General features: G+C 43.5%; 1 pseudogene; it reads left to right on the forward strand.

Moving 5' to 3' along the window:
• Positions 1-6538: 6538 nt before the first annotated feature.
• Positions 6539-7832, forward strand: LOC102927984 (small ubiquitin-related modifier 2 pseudogene; annotated as a pseudogene).
• The last annotated feature ends 329 nt before the right edge of the window (positions 7833-8161 follow it).

Below are 8161 nucleotides of genomic sequence, written 5' to 3' on the forward strand. Positions count from 1 at the left end.
AACGGAAGGGAGGAGAAGGGAACGGAAGGGGAGGGGAGGAGAGGGGAGGGGAGGGAGGGGAGAAGATATTGTATTTAAATTATAATCTTGAAATAATAACAGGAAAAAGTGTTGACATTAGTGAATATGGCAGCTCAAGTGTGTGGGTAAGTGGGAAGACAGAACGTCAGAATTACATTTCTACTCAACCCATGGAGCTAGACAAGGCAGACCACCTCTGTAAGGCCCAGGGAAAGAAGAGAGGAGCCCATAGGCAATCCAGGGGGTAAAGAAAAAAAGATTAAGTGCTGGATATACAAGTCTAGGCTGTCTTCTGACAGCTGTCAGGTGAGTCTCCGTAAGATACCATGAGCGGCTCTGAAGCTGTATAGAAGAAAAGTTCTACATGCCTGCAGGGGAAAAAATTAAAAAAATAAAAACCAAAACACAGAAAAGCCACCATAAGATCTGCACGGTGAGTTTGTGGAGCATTTCTTGCTGGCTCTAAGAAGCCATCCCCAGGGAGTCAGCAAGTAGTATCTGGTGTGCTGTCTCCCCACATGAGTTCCACTTAACATCTATTTTCTATCGTTTCTTTTTCCCTTTGACTTTGTTTTCTTTTATTTATATTTTTCTAAGTGGATTCAGTATTAGGAGTTAGTATAAGACAAGTATTAAGAGCCCAGACCTTAGAGCCAAAGCACACTGGTTCAGAATTCTCCTGGCCTACAGTACTGGTGAAATTATTAAGGCCACTCCACATAGTTAAAAGGGAGGTTTATTTTGTGGGGTAACTTACAAGTGAATGGATAGTTTACAGAGTCTGGGAAAGGTGTGGCTCAGTCCGGCGGTGTTCTCTGGAGAACTCTGCTCGGTCTACCTCCAGCATCCAGGGTCCAGGAACTAAGAGAGCCGGCACATCTGGGACCTGGGTCTTCAGCATCCTCTCTCAGCCCTGCCTTGTAGGTGTGACCATTACCGAAGCCTCAATGGGGGTTGGAGCTTCCAGGTCAAAGCTGGAATGGCTACCCACTACACTACAGCTTAAATCCTGTGCAATGTGACTTCACTTCGTTGGCTCTTCCTTTCCTCAGTTTAAAAGCAGAGGAGATACCAGCTGTCTGCACTGAGCTATTGTGGAGAATGAATCTATCGATCATTTTCATAAAACAATTAGAAACCTTCCAGTCCTGTAATGGCCTAGGGTGTTACTGATGACGGTGATGCGATAATGATGGTGACAGTGATGGTGGACAAGCCCATTATCATTGGTACCTGCCAGAACTTGGCGATTTGCACTCTGTGCTTAAAATGCTTGCCTTATCATCTAAATTGTCATCAGATACAGAGCTCAAGTTCGGGAGCAGAGAACTGAGTTCAATCATAAGTGAAGGTTTGCCTAGTCAACATAGTCAGGCAAGGCGGGGCAAGTGAAAGACCATTGGAATTCTGGCTAGATATTGAGGGAAATAAAGATAGAAGGAGAGTTAGAGATGGTGAAAAAATAGTAATATTGGTGGATTGTCAACTTCATGGGTGTTGAATGACTGGTGGGGTGAGTTCTCTAGGGAGCAAACTGGAAAGCTGTAGATTCATGAATTTGAAATAATTCCAGGAAGAGAACAGTCCTTGCTCTGAAGCAAGTTCTAGGATCTTCCTGGGGGAAGAACTGGCTTTTTCAAATGGTCAAGGACAGGATAGGGATGGAAAGGAGATCATGGGATTGGGAGACTAGCATGTTCGAAGCCCTGTCAGTATGCATACTGACAGCATGAAAAGAGTCACAGCAAGCCAGTATGTAGAAAGAAAAAGAAAAAAGGACCACTTGCAGCATCCACAAGTAAGAACCACAGGGGACCAGTGGGATACAGTGGGATAATCTGATGTTCAAAACAGAAAGAAGCTAAGGATTTCAGGATGAAGCTACAGGAATGTCACATACCCTGAGGAAATCAAGAACATTTAAACTTCCACTATCTCCATAACACAAGAGGACAGGGAAAGAAACCAGCCATATAAGAGAGAGCTACAAGGGATCCAGTATAACAGGAGAGGGTCAGTCGAAGAAGAAGAAGTTGAGGGGAAATGCTAAAGCAATAAAGTGACTGACAGTGAGTTCAAAGGAGGCATCAAAAAGGTTTAGAAGTTGGAAAGAGATGTGAGATGCAGCCAGGGAAGAGGAAATTCAGAGGCAATATGGAAATTAAAGCCTGGGATTAAGTAGTCCCTTCAGCTTCATGAGACATGTTAAACAGGAATAAAAAGCATATAGAATTATTCCAGGTAGCCCCCCGGCTAGCAGTGGTTGGCAAATTGAGTGTGAGAGATCCTGCACAGAGCAGAGTTAGGAGTCCTTTCTTTACTCCCACCAATATTTCCCAGGAGGCTGAAGGAATAGTGATCACATCTCCCAGAATGATGGGAACTCTGAGCTGCTTCTGATCCACCTGGGAAAGAGGATGTCTACATCTCCATGGGCCTAGAAGATAGCGCCATTGGTTCCTAAGAATGTCAAACCACAGAGAAGGAGGAAGTGAATGTGAGCCAGAGGAAGCCATTCAAGCTGTGAGAGGGCTTAGGGGGTCTCTCACTGAATGTGTTCACCTCAGTGAGGAGTATGAACTTCAGAGAAATGAGTGGATCTGATGTAAGTAGGAACCTATGTATAATATACCTTAGAAAGTGGAACCATTAAAAGGTGTGTGGATTTGTTATTCAGAAAACTGCTAAAGAGTAATAGGTAAAACCTTTTTTAAAAAAATATGATTCACTGTCTGCATAAAATGTCTGCTGCCATGTTATTGTTGGGAATTGCTCCAGTCATGGCACCAATAAATCCACATGACAGAAGATTATAAATAGGTTTTTCTTCAAATTTGGTACTGTTGTGACAACTGAGGGCTCTGTATAAAATTTCTTGTTACATGACAAATTTAAAATCATTAGCTTTAGAATTTATCATTGAAATACTCTTAGAGAAGGTCTTTTGAAAAACAGCTTATGAGTTAAAAATGCATTTGAAACATATTCCTAAATGCTTTGAGTGACTCAAAGAAAATACAGTTATCCCAAGATTTAAGGTTTTGTTTAATAACTTTATGTGTATGCATATGTGTGTACATGTGTTGGTATATATGTGAAAGTGCAGATGCAGGTGTGTACACAGAGGCCAGATGTTGACCCTGGCTGCCTCGCTCAATCCCCTCCACTTCATTTTTTTCAATGCAGTCTCTCACAGTTCCTGGAGTTCACCACTGTGGCTAGACTGACCAACGAATTCAAGAGATTCCCTCTCTCTACCTCTCCATTTCTGGGATCCCAAGCAGATGCCATCATGCCCAACCCTTTCTTGTTTTAATTTGTTTACACTGATACCAAAAATGAAACTCACATCGTCATGCTTATAGGACAAGTACTTGACTGACTGAGACTTCTCCCCCAACCTCAGTTATCCCATGATTTTTAGAAATTATACTTTCCCAGTGAAGAAACAGCAGAAGAAAACTCGAATGATCTTAAAAGATCATAGGATTTGTCTTAACTATTTTTTTAAATATTTATTTATTATGTATACAGTGTTCTGGCTGCGTGTTTGTCCACAGGACAGAAGAGGGCACAAGATCTCATTACGGATGGTTGTGAGCCACCATGTGTTTTGCTGGGAATTGAACTCAGGACCTCTGGAAGAACAGCCAGTGCTCTTAACCTCTGAGCCATCTCTCCAGCTCCTGTCTTAACTATTTTGATATTGTAACTATAAAATATAGGCTTTGGAAATTCTATATTGCCACTTTTAGACCCCAAATTATCTCCACTTTGACTTCGAACAATATTTGCAAGAATTTCCAGAAAACACAAGTTGCTTCCGTATCTCGGGCCTTTTTCCATTTTTTCCCTGGGTTATAGGTGCGCTTATATAACTTATCTTTTTAAAACTTTAAAGTGAGACACGCCATCGAATCAGGTAGCTTTTGCCAACAGCCTGCTAGCAGCCATTGATTTGGAAACTGAGTTCATGGTTCTCCTCTTTCCAAGAACTGGCCCCTATGCGCCAGGGAGGTGCCATTAACTATCATTTCCACTGACAGCTGAGGCTGTGGTTTTTACGCTCTGCCCTTTTTTCCTTAGGAGGACCTATAGAACAAAAATGTCACGAATGTAGCCAAGTGAGTAATCACCGACCCTGCGGTGCTTGCTGCCCTGACAGGTTTTCTTTCTCAGTAGGAAAGTGTCTTGGGCCATTCCCAGGATGATGCACACCAGCAGAAAAAAAAAGTGAACACTGTTGGCTTTCACATTTTGTCTAGGAAATAAAACTTAGTTCTTCATTTGTGGTTGAAGACAGGTTGCTGTGGTGACACACACCCATTCTTCATTCGACAAGCTAAGCAGGAAACGGCAGCCTGAGGTGTGTCACTAATGAAGTTTTACACTCACTCTGTTTCCAAAAAGGCAAAAAACTTAACGTGAAATAGAGCCCATGAGCTTAGGAAATTTCCTCCTTCCATTATCTTCAAAACACCGTCCCTCACATTAAAAATTCGGTCTCTTTAAGTATTTCTCTTTCTGGAAAAAGAAAAAGAATGGAGGTTGGAGAGGTGGTTTGTTGGCATCTCTTGGTAAAGCACATTGGCCAGCCATGCAGACCTGAGTTGAAATCCCCCTAATCCATGTAAAATCCAGGCATGACCACATGCACCTGCAGGACCAGCTCCCCTACAGCAGGAGGGAAGGAAGAAACCGGAGAATTTCCAGAAGCGCACAGGACCCATTAGCCCGGGGTGGCAATTGAGAAAGGAGGTATCAAGGCAAGGACTAACACCTAAGGTTTTCCTCTGACCTCCACACGTGAAAAGACATGTACACACACACGGAAAGACATGTACACACATACATGGAAAGACATGTACACACATATGGAAAGACATGTACACACATGGAAAGACATGTACACACACACAGAAAGACATGTACACACATACATGGAAAGACATGTACACACACAGAGAAAGACATACACACACGGAAAGACATGTACACACACATGCAGAGACATGCACAACACACACATGTTAATTTTAAAAAGGAAATTCCAATAATTGATTTGGATTTGTTTTGAGGTTTGCACACCGATTCTTTTATTTTCCCACTAATTTGGGAAAAGAGAATGTGAAAATTAAAAATTAACCTGTTGGTAGAACCACACTGAGTTCCAGGGCCACAGCACAAAAGCCCATGGAAAGAAATTTGCAGCAGGTTCAACTCAGAAGTTCATAACAAGTACCTGGTCACTACAGTCGAGGCAGCTCAAACGTCGGGAACACTTAGGCCTTTCCAAAGCTGGAGGAACAGACCCTCGCTCCATGCCCTACTCTTCCCTGTGTGAGCACCGTCACCTGTTGCACGCACCAGGACATGTGCTCTGTAATCACCTTCTGTGCTTCCTCGTAGACTCGGAGAAGAACGGAGTCATCTTTAGTGGGTGGGTGTGTAGACAGCCGTCTGCAGCTGGGGGGTCATTCTGTATAGGCTGCTAAGTAAAAATATCCTGTCTTACAACCCTCACCCTCCAATGCCAGGGTGATTGCCAAGTGCCACTCCCCTGATAGAATAGTTTGATCTGGCAGACAACACCTGAAACTCTTCATGTGTCTTAACATCGAGAACCGAGAAACTAATCGGAATCTGAGCCTCCTGGAGCGATGCCACAGACAGACTTCTTGCCCCCACTTGGAATTAAATGTGAACATGTCTACCCATCGAATTATCAGTTTATGGGGAAATCAGGGATGGGGTTGGAGTTAACATTCATTATGAGGACAACGGCAGCAAAACTCTACCGGGTGGATGAGCTGCCTCCTTCAGGAACTCAAGGAGAGAAGTGGAGTTATGGATCTGAACTCTCTACTCAACCAGCTCAAACACAAAGAGAATAAGGACAGCATCCTCAGTGTTATGGTATTAAGTAACTATTCTTGTTTTGTTTTGTTTTGTTTTTTTGAGACAGGGTTTCTCTGTGTAGTTTTGGTTCCTGTCCTGGATCTTGGTCTCTAAACCAGGCTGGCCTTGAACTCACAGAGATCTACCTGGCTCTGCCTCCCAAGGGATTAAAGACGTGCGCCACGATCGCCGGCATAACTATTCATTTTTATATGCACTGCTGTGCCAAGTGCTGGTGACTGAACTCGTTCTTGGGTGGCAAGTATTTTACCAGCAGCCATCTCCCTCACCACTGTTTTGGATTTCCACTAAACAATGTTTTTTTCTACTTCTCCAAAATAATATACTTATGACTTAATAAAACAAGCTGGCGGCGGCGGCGGCGGCGGCGGCGGCGGCGGCGGCGGCGGCGGCGCATGCCTTTAATCCCAGCACTCTGGAGGCAGAGGCAGATGGATCTCTGTGAGTTCGAGGCCAGCCTGGTCTACAGATCGAGATCCAGGACAGGCTCCAAAACTACACAGAGAAACCCTGTCTCTAAAAAACAACAACAAACAAAAAAAACGGAGGACCCAATGCCTGTTTTGTGAAGTAGTAGCTGAGGAGACTCCAGGTTACCATGGCTGATGAGAAACCCAAGGAAGAAATTGAGACTGAGAACAATGGTCATATTAATTTGAAGGTGACAGACAGGATGCTCTGTGGTACAGCTTAAAATTAAGAGTAAAATTAAAATTAGTAAGCTAATGAAAGCCTATTGTGAACAGCAGGGTTTGTGGATGAGGCGGAGGAGATCCCAGTTTGACGAGAATCAGCCAACACAACAGAGACACCTGCACCGTCAGACCCAGAGGACCAAGATAATGCTGATGTGTCCAGCAGCAGACGGGAGGTGGCTACTTCACCTCAGAACTTTGTGGCAGACCAAGGACACATTCTCAATTAGAGAGCCACAGTTTGGTTCCACCACATCCTGCCTGCTACAATGCAGTTTTCTTTAGTCTTTCATCTCCACTTTCCATTCTGCTATTGGACATGAAGTACATGATTTATGAACACACACATATAGTGCTTTCTCTCTCTTTCTCTCTCTCTCTCTTTTTTTTTTTAACTAAATGGCTCATGTTCTGTTTGGCTGACAACAGGTAGAGATGGATTGTGGGAAAGTACTAGTTCTGTGTAAACATCCCCTTTCTCCATTAGAGGCATGTTCATTCAGCTCTATTTTTGCTTTATTTATTTATGTTTTTGATACAGGGTCTCTCTATATAACCCTGGCCATCCTGGTACTCATCACGTAAACCAGGCCGGCCTTGCCCTCACAGAAGTCCATCTGCACATTCACCGTGTATCTTCATAGTCCAGTAAGTTATTTTTCTCTCCTATTTTTCAATAAAAGAACACAACAGAAAACTCTTTGTATACCTTGTTCTTGGCTGGGGAATTTTAATGTTTTCTCATGTGTCGCTATAAAACTATGGATAATTTTATAGCTTTTTTATACATAGCTGTTACATGTAGGGCAACCTATCTTCAAGAGGTAAATTACTCTTGTTAAAAATGATCCTAGTAAGCCGGGCGGTGGTGGCGCATGCCTTTAATCCCAGCACTCGGGAGGCAGAGGCAGGTGGATCTTTGTGAGTTCGAGGCCAGCCTGGGCTACCAAGTGAGTTCCAGGAAAGGCGCAAAGCTACACAGAGAAATCCTGTCTCGAAAAACCAAAAAAAAAAAAGATCCTAGAGCGTTTCCCCTTCACGTCAAGCATCTTGGTTTTTACACGAACTTGTTTAAAATGTATAAGAAACCCTATAAATAACAACTTTCAGAGTAAAATTCAAATACCCCATCTTGCCCCCCTACCCTCTGTGATCTACTTCCTGCTCCCCTCAGCCACTGTACCCCATTTTCAATGAGTATTACTTACACTGAAACTATAGTCCTTTCCTTTTCTAAAACATGCTGAGGTCTTTCCTACTTCAAGCCCTAAGAATTCATTGTGTCCCCTTCCATGGGGCTCTTTACCCCATAGTTGTGCTGCCTCAGCTCAAATCCCACTGAAAACCTGTCCTCATCCTCAATTCCAAACCAACTGCTTGCACAGCCAGCCGCCATCACTCAGTGCCTCGTGACATTACCCTCAGAGCTTCACCATGAGCGCCTGCATTCAGAAGTAACCCGTTTGGTCCCTGATATTACTGTTGTTTTCTGCTTTCTGGGAAGACTCCAGGCATTTTGAGGGCGA

Source organism: Peromyscus maniculatus, chromosome 18, assembly GCF_049852395.1.
Source record: "Peromyscus maniculatus bairdii isolate BWxNUB_F1_BW_parent chromosome 18, HU_Pman_BW_mat_3.1, whole genome shotgun sequence".
In the NCBI taxonomy this organism is placed as follows: Eukaryota; Metazoa; Chordata; class Mammalia; order Rodentia; family Cricetidae; genus Peromyscus; species Peromyscus maniculatus.